Below are 9,446 nucleotides of genomic sequence, written 5' to 3' on the forward strand. Positions count from 1 at the left end.
CTGAAACTCACCCGAGGCCCTAGGGACCTCAACCAAACATACCAACACGTCCCATAACATAATACGAACTTAGTTGAACCTTCAAATCACCTTCAACAACACCAAAAATATGAATTACACATGGATTCAAGCCTAATGAACTTAGAAATTTCTGAATTCCACAAACGACGCCGAAACCTACCAAACCACGTCCGAATGACCTCAAATTTTACACATAAGTCTAAAATGACACCATGAAGCTACTCCAACTTCTGAAAATCCAATCCAACCACGATATCAAAATTTCCACTGCCGGCCAAAATCGTCAAAATTCTAACTTTCGCCAATTTAAGCCTAATTCCACTACGGACCTCCAAATCACATTCCGAACGCGCTCCTAAGTCCAAAATCACCTAACAGAGCTAACAGAACCTTCAAAATTCAAAATTGAGGTTTACACATAAGCCATCGTTCAATTGACTTTTCCAACTTAAGCTTCTACTTTAGAAACTAAGTGTCTCAATTCATTCCGAAACTACTCCGGACCCGAACCAACTAATCCGATGTAACATAATATAGCTGAAAAGCACAAAAGGAAGCAGAAATAGGGAAAACAGGGCTATAACTCTCAAAACGACCGGCCGGGTCGTTACATCCTCCCCCTCTTAAACAACCATTCATCCTCGAACGGGTCTAGAAACATACATGGAGTCTCAAATAGGTGTAGATATATGCTCCGCATCTCCCACTCGGTCTCCCAGGTGGCTTCATACACAGGCTGACCTCTCCACTACACTTTCACTGAAGCTATATCCTTTGACCTTAACTTCCGAATTTGCCAATCCAAAATGGCCACTGGCTCCACATCATAAGTCATATCACTCTCCAACTGAACCATGACGAAGTCCAAAACATGGGACAGATCGACAACATACTTCTGGAGCATGGAAACATGAAACACTGGATGCACACTCGACAAGCTGGGTGGCAAGGCATGCTTATAAGCCACATCCCCTATCCTCTGAAGCACCTCAGAAGGCCCAATAAACCGGGGGCTCAACTTGACCCTCTTCCCAAACCTCATAACACCCTTCAGCAAAACCTTCTCCCCAACCATAAAAGACATATCACGGACCTTCCTATCCGCGTAGCTCTTCTACCTAGACTGCACCGTGCGAACCGCTCCTGAATCAATTTCACCTTATCTAATGCATCCTGGACCAAGTGTGCACCCAAGAGCCTAGCCTCACCCTCCTCAAACCATCCTACTAGAGATCTACACCTCCTCTCATATAAAGCCTCGTACAGAGCCATCTGAATGCTCAACTGATAACTGTTGTTATATGCAAACTCCGCGAGCGGCAAAAACTGATCTCATGAACCCTCAAAGTAAATGCCTCAAAGTAAATGACACAAGCGCATAACATGTCCTCCAATATCTTAATAGTGCGCTTGGACTGCCCGTCCATCTGAGCGTGAAACGTTGTGCTCAACTCAACCTGAGTACCCAACTCTCGCTGCACGGCCCTCCAAAACTGCGATGTAAACTGAGTGCCCCTATCTGAAATGATGAAAATTGGGACACCATGCAAGCGAACAATCTCTCGGATGTAAATCTCTGCCAACCGCTCTGAAGAGTAAGTAGTACTAACTGGAATGAAGTGTGCGGACTTGGTCAGCCGATCCACAATCACCCAAATAATATCGAACTTCCTCGAAATCCGTAGGAGCCCAACTACAAAGTCCATGGTGATTCGCTCCCACTTCCACTTTGGGATCTCTAACCTCTGAAGCAAGCCACCCAGTCTCTGATGTTCATACTTAACCTGCTGACAGTTGAGACACCGAGCCACAAACCCAACTATATCATTCTTCATCCGCCTCCACCAATAGTGTTGTCTCAAATCCTGGTACATCTTCGCGGCACCCGGATGGATAGAGTACCGCGAGTTGTGGGCCTCCTCAAGAATCAACTCCTGAAGCCTATCCACGTTGGGCACACATATTCGACCTTGCATCCTCATCACGCCATCATCACCAATAGTCACATCTCTGGCATCACCTCGCTGAACCCTATCCTGAAGAATGAGCAGGTGGGGGTCATCATACTGACGCTCCCTGACACGGTCATAAAGAGAAGATCTGGAGACTACACAAGCCAATACCCGACTCGGCTCCAAAATATCCAATCTGACAAGCTGGCCCACTAGGGCCTGAACATCCAATGCCAAGGGTCTCTTTGCTGCTGGGAGATATGCTAAACTCCTCAAACTCTTCGCCCGGTAACTCAAAGCATCGGCCACCACATTGGCCTTCCCCGGATGGTACAAAATAGTGATATCATAGTCCTTGAGAAGCTCTAACCATCTCCGCCGACGCAAATTAAGATCCTTCTGCTTAAATAGATGCTGCAAACTTTGGTGATCAGTATAGACATCACAATGAACCCCATACAAATAATGACGCTAAATCTTCAAGGCGTGAACAATGGCTGCTAACTCAAGATCGTGGACATGATAGTTCTTCTCATGGGTCTTCAACTGGTGCGAGGCATAGGCAATCACCCAACCCTCCTGTATCAGAACACATCCAATACATACCCTCGAGGCATCACAATACACGGTGTAAGAACCTGAAGTTGATGGCATAACTAACACTGGAGCTATGGTCAAAGCAGTCTTGAGCTTCTGAAAGCTCTCCTCACACTCATCCGACCACCTGAATGGAGCACCCTTTTTGGTCAATTTGGTCAATGGGCGATGCAATAGATGAAAATCCCTCCACAAAGCGACAATAATAGCCCGCCAAACCATGGAAGCTCCTAATTTTCGTGGTTGAGGATGGTCTAGGTCAACGCCTCTATCTTCTTCGGATCCACCTGAATACCCTCATTGGACACCACGTGCCTCAAGAATACTACTGAACCGAGCCAAAACTCATACTTGAAAATTTTTGCATAAAGCTTCTCCTCCATCAATCTCTATAATACAATACTCAGATGCTGAGCATGCTCTTCTTGGCTACGAGAGTACACCAAGATGTCATCAATGAATACAATAATGAATGAGTCCAAATAGGGTTGGAATACACTGTTCATCAAATGCATGAATGTTGTTGGGACATTGGTCAGCCCAAAAGACATCACTAAGAACTCATAATGGCAATATTGGGTCCTGAAAGCTGTCTTAAGAATATCCGAATCCCAAATCTTCAGCTGGTCATACCCAGACCTCAAATCAATCTTGGAGAACACCCTCGCTCCCTGAAGCTGGTCAAATAAATCATCAATTCGAGGAAAATGATACTTGTTCTTGACTGTGACCTTGTTCAACTGCCTGTAATCAATGCATATCCTCATGGAACCATCTTTCTTCTTTACAAATAGAACTGGTGCACCCAAGGTGACACGCTAGGCCAAATAAACCCCTTATCAAGGAGTTCCTGAAGCTGTTCCTCCAACTTCGCCGGTGCCATACGATACAGTGAAATAGAAATGGGCTGACTGCCCGACACCAAATCAATACCGAAGTCAATATCCCTGTCAGGCGGCATGCCCGACAGGTCTGCAGGAAACATATCCAGAAAATCACGTACCACCAGAACAGAATCAATGGTAGGAGTCTCTGCACCAACATCCCTCACAAACGCCAAATAAGATAGGCAACCCTTCTCAACCATACGCTGAGCCTTCAAAAATGAAATCACCCTACTAGGTAAATAATCTATAGAACCGCTCCACTCAACCCTTGAAAATACCGGCATCGCCAACTTCACGGTCTTTATGTGACAATCTAGAACAACATGACATGGAGATAACCAATCCATACCCAATATTACATCAAAGTCAACCATACGTAACAGCAAAAGGTTCACACGGGTCTCCAGACCCCCAATAAACATCACACATGACCGATACACGTGGTCTACAACAATAGTATCGCCTACCGGAGTAGATACATGAGCATATGAAACTAAAGACTCACGGGGCATATCCAAAAAATGAGCAAAATACGAGGAAACATATGAATAAGTGGAGCCAGGGTAAAATAATACAGAGGCATCTTTGTGACAAACTAAGACAATACATGTAATCACAACATCTGAAGCAATAGCATCTGGTCTGGCAGGGAGGGCATAGAAACGGGCCTGGTCGGGCGGGTGGTGGAGGAACTAGTGCTGGAGTCGAAGGCTGACTCCTATGCTGAGATGGACCTCCATGACGACGAGGATACTGCCTCCACATATGCCCACACTCCCCACACTCAAAATAACTCCCTGGTGCTAGTGGAGGGGACTGAAGGGAGCCCCTAGCACCGGGATAACTGGTAGAAAAATCTGGCATAGAGGAGCCCTGAACTGACGGAGCACGGGACGAACTCTGGGCTTGGAGGGCACTGAGTGATGAGTGGCCCTGATGAGAACTGTGAGAACTATGGCCCGATGATGCACCACGGTGAACTGGGCGGGATCACTGAGCATGCCTGAATAGAAGGCCTCTGCCGTGTTGGAACTGATTCCCATAAGGAGCACCACTAAATCCTCCATGTCCTCGAGGCCTCTTAACCTCCCTCTCAACGTTCTCCTGACTGCGAACCATCTCAATCTGCCGAGCAATGTCGACAACCTCATCAAAAGTAGCATCAGACACTTTTTTCTGGTCATAAGCAATCGCAACTGATAAGTGAGGCCATCTATAAACCTCCTGATCCTCTCCCTATCTGTGGGAACCAACCAGATAGCATGACGGTCCAACTCCGAGAATCGCATCTCATACTACGTCACAGACATATCACCCTGGCAAAGCTGCTCAAACTGTCTGCACAGCTCCTCTCTGTGGGACTAAGGCCGACGCCTCTCGTAAGTCTCCCACCATCTGAGAGCAGCCCCGGAAAACTGAAAAGTAGTGAATGAGACCCCACAAGACTCCAGAATACCAACTGTACGGAGTATCCTTTGACACCTGCCCAAGAAGTCCTGGGCATCCTCTCTCTGTGTGCCATTGAAAGGTGGAGGCTGGAGTCTCCCAAACCTCTCCAACCTACGCTGATCATCCTCAGGCATAGCAGGAACCACATAGTCCTGAGCAGCTGCAACCGACTAGGCTGGTGGTGCCCCCGGTGTCTGGAGTTCCTGAACAACCTGCTCGGGTGTGCGAGGGACGAGAGTTTGAGTGCCTCCCCCAGCTTGAGAAGTGGTTGCGGCCATCGAGAGAGAGACCGCCTGAGCAAGGCCGGTACACGCTATCAGAATCTGAGCTAGGGCCTCCTGAAGGCTTGGAATCACAATAGTCGCAAGTGGTGCCTGAGCTGGTGCATCAATAACTGGAATCTGATCCTGATCTGGGGCAATTGGTGGGTCTGCAGGTACTGCCCCAGCTGTTGTGGGGGCTGCACCTATGCCCCTACCGTGGCCTCTACCGTGACCTCGGCCTCTCGCAGCCCTGGCTGGTGGTACTGGTGGCCGTCCATCCTGACCAGCAGTACGAGTCCTCACCATCTGTGAGAGAATGAAATAACAAATGTTTAGTTACCAGAATCAACAGATTTGCACGACAAGAATTCAAGAATGTGAGATTTCCTAAAGGTACTGCAGCCTCTCGAAGATAAGTACAGACGTCTCCGTACCGATCCACAAAACTCTACTAAACCCGCTCATGACTCGTGAGACCTATGTAAGCTAGGCTCTGATACCAACTTGTCATGACCTAAAACCTAACCCGTCGTGATGGCGCCTATCTTGGTACTAGGAAAGCTGACACATTTCCAAAACACATCGATATTTCATTTAAAAGATAAGTCAAAGTTTTACTTTACTAGAATCTTCATTAAAGAGTTCAAACCAAAATAAAAATAAAATGCGTAAAAGATAGCCCGGCATCGGGGTGTCACTAAGTCATGAGCAACTACTACAAACTGTATGATAACATCAAGACTAGCATAGTACGGGAAAACCCAATACAACTAAGGGGAAAATAAGGAAGGAGAAAAACAGAGTTGCGATCGCTAGGCAGCTACCTTGCTATCTCCGATGATCCGCTACTGAATATATCAACAACCGCTACCGTGGCCAGAAATGTCTGGATCTGCACACAAGGTACAGGGAGTAACGTGAGTACACTAACTCAGTAAGTAACAGCAGTAAATAAAGGCTGAGAAGTAGTGACGAGCTAGATGCAAGTATAGTTCATATCACAAAATTTCCGTAAAGTACAACATGCTTTAAAAACCAGTGTTTAAGTTAAATCGGCTTGTTTAAATCCAGTTCAGGTAAAACCAATAAAAATATCTTTCAATAATTCTCAAATAAGGACTCAAAGCAGCTATGAGCACACCGAATGAAATCATTTACCGCCTCTCGGGCAAAACATCACTCAGTCCTCCCAATCACTCCAACCTCACAATCACTCATGCCTCACAATCGCTCATGCCTCCCAATCACTCGGCACTCGCACTCAGTAGGTACCTGCGATCACTGGGGGTGTGTACAGACTTCGGAGGGGCTCCTACATCCCAAATGCTATAATCTGCACGGACAACTCACGTGCTGCACGGACAACTCACGTGCTATAATATCATATCAGAATCCGCACGGACAACTAACATTCTAAGGTACAATACCTCACAAATATGCCCTCGACCTCACTTAGTTATAAACCTCTCCAGTCTCTCGGGCTTCGAGAAATCAAAGAAATCAGCCCAAACAAAATTAACATGATGCAACAAATAGAATAACAGAGACTGGGCTTTGATGTAAGAATACATAAACATGACTGAGTGCGGTATATCAACTAAAGCAGTGAGAGGACAATAAGAAATGACCTCTAAGGGTCCAAACAACAGTGACATAAGGCCTAGACATGGTATCTAGCATGATTTACAGTAAATCTTTCTAAAGCACATAAAGAGCATATAGCTATAAAAGGAAGCAGAAATAGGGAAAACGGGGCTATAACTCTCGAAATGACCGGCCGGGTCGTTACCTCAAACCAAGACCGTGCCAAGGCAATGTTATTCCTACGCCATCACCTTGATAAATGCTTGAAAATGGAATATCTCACTATTAAAGATCCAGTCATACTGTGGAATAATTTGAAAGATAGATATGACCACCTGAAGATGGTTGTTCTTCCACAGGCACGTTATGATTGGACTCATCTAAAGCTACAAGATTTTAAATCTATCAGTGAGTATAATTCTGCTATGTTCAGAATTATTTCCCAATTGAAACTATGTGGTGATAATATTCTGAACTTATCTCACATCTTCTTGTAGCCGAGCAACATAATGGGCTATTAATGAAAAATTATGAAAGCCGACCTACTGGTTCTTGTCCATTCTCTGAAGTGAATAAGACGAACTTCCACCAAGCTAAGTGTGGAAGAGGACGTGGCCCCAGTCGTAGTCATGGCCGTGGTCAGGGAAGAAACTCTAATCATGGTAATAATAATACACCAAAGAACCCTCCTAACCACCAGTAGTGGAAAAGAAAGGAACAAAAGCATGAAGCGGTGCAAGCAGCAAAGCCAGAAAATGCATGCTATAGATGTGGAGGAAAAAGGCACTGGTCACGTACATGTCGTACGCCAAAGCACCTGGTTGAGTTGTATCAAGCCTCCCTGAAGAAGACAGAGAAAAATATTGAAGCAAATTTTATTTCTGAAGATAATTTAGACTTCATGCATTTGGATGTAGCTGATTACTTTGCACTCCCGGAAGGAGAAACAAGTCATGTGATCGGTGATGAATCTGTAGAGATGTAAATATTTTAATTTTTGTTATTTGTTGTTGATAGTATGGTTATGTAATTGTTGTACATAAATAAAAGTTATGCTTTGATAATGATGTTTACTATCATATTTATTTTGTTTATGTCATTTTGAAGAATATGAATAATCCTCAAATTATGTTTGGATCAAAGACCAATCATGAAGATATTTGTGTAATTGATAGTGGAACAACTCATGCCATATTCAAAGATCAGAAATATTTTTCTTATTTGCATAGGGAGAAAGCAAATGTTTCAATAATTTCTGGTAATATAAGTTTAATTGAAGGCTCCGGAAGAGCCACTATATTTCTGTCTAAGGGAATAAAACTTATAATATACAATGCATTATTCTCCTCCAAGTCCCGAAGAAACTTGTTGAGTTTTGTGGATATCCGCTGAAATGGGTATCATGTTGAGACAATAGATGAAATTAATATGGAATATCTTTGAATTACGAAGAATGTTTCTGGCCAGAAGAGGATTGCAGAAAAGTTACCAACTTTATCTTATGGATTATACTATTCAAAGATTAGTACAGTTGAAACACACTCTATCGTAAACCAGAAGTTTACTGATTCAAATATTTTTATGCTTTGGCATGGCCGTTTGGGCCATCCTGGATCAATAATGATGAGACGAATTACTGAAAATTCGAGTGGGAATCCATTAAAGAACCTGAAGATTCTTACAAATAATGAATTTTCTTGTGATGCTTGTTATCAAGGCAAAATGATCACTAAACCATCACCAATGAAGGTTGGCATTGAATCCCGTGCCTTTATAGAACGTACACATGGGGATATATGTGGACCTATTCACCCACCAAGTGGGTTGTTTAGATATTTTATGGTCCTAATAGATGCATCTTCAAGATGGTCTCATGTGTGCCTACTATCATCTCGCAACCTGGCGTTTGCAAAGCTATTAGCCCAAATTATCCGATTAAGGGCACAATTCCCAAATTATCCTATAAAGGCTATTCGCCTTGATAATGTTGGAGAATTCTTATCTCAAGTTTTTGATGATTATTGTCTATCAGTTGGGATACAAATTGAACATCTTGTATCTTATGTTCATACTCAAAATGGCCTTGCATAGTCATTTATTAAATGCCTGCAATTGATAGCAAGACCACTACTTATGAAAACAAAATTGCCCACTACTCTTTGGGGTCATGCTATCTTGCATGCAACATCACTTATCCGTCTCAGACCGACACATTATAATAAATATTCTCCGTCACAATTAGTTTTTGGTCATGAACTAAATATTGCCCATATACGAATTTTTGGATGTGTTGTATATGTGCCAGTAGCACCACCACAACGCAGTAAGATGGGCCCGCAGAGAAGATTAGGAATATATGTTGGGTTTGAATCACCCTCTATTATTCGCTATCTTGAACCATTGACGGGAGATTTATTTACTGCTCGATTTGCAGATTGTCGGTTTGATGAAACAAATTTCCCATAATTAGGGGGAGAGAAAAAGGAAATCAAAAGAGAAATTATGTGAAAAGTTTCATCATTATCCCATTTTGATCCACGTACCCCTATATGTAATCAGGAGGTCCAGAAGATCATTCATTTAAAAAATATAGCAAATCAAATGCCAGATGCGTTTACTGATTTGAAAATGATAACTAAGTCACATATCCCTACAAAGAATGTGCCTATCCGAATGGATGTCCCACCAGAACC

Source organism: Nicotiana tomentosiformis, chromosome 3, assembly GCF_000390325.3.
Source record: "Nicotiana tomentosiformis chromosome 3, ASM39032v3, whole genome shotgun sequence".
In the NCBI taxonomy this organism is placed as follows: Eukaryota; Viridiplantae; Streptophyta; class Magnoliopsida; order Solanales; family Solanaceae; genus Nicotiana; species Nicotiana tomentosiformis.